This window comes from Coptis chinensis, chromosome 4 (genome assembly GCF_015680905.1).
Source record: "Coptis chinensis isolate HL-2020 chromosome 4, ASM1568090v1, whole genome shotgun sequence".
In the NCBI taxonomy this organism is placed as follows: domain Eukaryota; kingdom Viridiplantae; phylum Streptophyta; class Magnoliopsida; order Ranunculales; family Ranunculaceae; genus Coptis; species Coptis chinensis.
In genome coordinates, this window is record NC_141459.1 from 101954664 (window position 1) to 101956535 (window position 1872).

Here is a 1872-nt window from a genome sequence, read left to right on the forward strand (position 1 = left end):
ATCAAATTGGAAGTCAGGTAATGCTTCATGCCAGCGCATTCAGGTTCCCCTAGTACTATGTTGGGCAATAACAATTCACAAAAGTCAAGGCCTCACTCTTGATCGGGCTGTGGTAGATATTGGTGAAAGGGAAAGCCTCGGTTTGACTTTTGTTGCTTTGTCTCGCACAAGAAAGTTGTGTGATCTGGCATTTTGCCCTGTGTTCTCTTTGGAAAGACTTCAAAAGATTGGAAAATGTGTTGGTCTTAGAGGCCGATTGCAAGAGGAGAATCGTTTGTTGCACTTGTCTGCTTCAACCATTTGATGTTCTAGGAAAATCTTATAGTTGAAATGTTATTTTCTTGTTTTTATCTCGGTATGTAGTATTCATCTTTCTACCTTTATTTCTATTTATATTTTTTGCAAATTCACTTCATCAAGATATTATATATTTATCATAAATGAATATCTACTGTCGTTATCATGCTTAATTTTGTTGTTTGTATTTATGTAGGTTCTTCCACAAGTAATGTATAGGATGACATTTTTTTATTGTTGCTGCAGATGGATTTTGTCACTTCAACTACTGCCTTTTATATTATAGTTGTTTGGACTTTTGCTAGCCCCCCTCTCTGTGTCTTTTGAGTTGAGTTGAGCAGTTTGTAAAATAAATAACTGTGCAACTTGTTATATGTATAGTAGTTTAGAACCTTTGGGATATTGTTATTTTGGTTCTTCTGGTCATATGACAGGTTTAATGAATTCTAGATATGACAGGTTTTTTATGTGAAAATACAAAAGAGGCTCTGTCGAAATTTTCATTGAAGAGTTTGTTTTCCTTAAGTTGTAATGTCAAACTTAGTTAGCGTCGGCATCGTTTTGGCCTCTTTGATGCTCAATTTTGTACGACACTTATATTTGTAGTTCAATGTTGAGTGTTTTAATTGTCTTTGATGTATTATTGGATCTTCAGAAGTTGTTGATCATGGATTTCTTTGACTGAGCTTTATCTATCAATAAAATTGTCTCAATATTGTGTTTGGTTTTCGGCTTTGATATTGATTATGATCCATAAACATTCATGCGTATGTACACTCTGAAGTAAACCTTTTATTGAACTTTCTTCTTCAATCTGTGGAAATGGTTGTACTTGCAACATGTTTTTTTTCCTTTGCAACTATGTACTAGCTAGAGGTGCTTGATATGTCTTTCTGGGCATAGACTGCAGACCCTATTGCTTAGCTGGAATAGTGCATTAGTCATTCTATGGTTTTAAAAGTTGTTATTTCCTAAGACCATCTTCAGTTGTAACATTTTCTTACCATTTCCTGGAAGTCGTAGGAAACTATATTAATCTTGCACAAGTAAAAAATGAAGTCACACACAACCCACAGTGTTGTTTCACAGATTAACGAAATTGTTAGTGAGGCTGACGTGGGAATGTATATAAGAATACAACTCCGCTTATTAGTGCGAGATAGATAGAAATCGAGGGGCAAGCTGTAGAAATAAATAAATAAATTTAATTATTGTTATATATAAAAAAAGAGAGCCAAATAAATAATATACTACGCTCATTCCCAGTGCAATGCAGTATACTAGTTTATTAGTTTTAGGTTCTCCACTTCTCCTTACCATAGTTGACTGCATTGACTGTCATTGACCAAATTTAACAGTATGTTGTGGTGTGTTTGGTGTCGTGCATTTTCAAAATACCCTAATTACCCCTCACATGGTTTGCACGTCCCACACAAAAAACAAAATAAAATTGCTTAGATAAAACAAAAACAAGAACTTTAAAATGTCACGGGGCTTAAATTGGAATGTCAAAATTGTGTTCTTCTCATGCTCGAGTCATCTTCTTCCTCTCAATATTTCTTCCTCATGTTCATC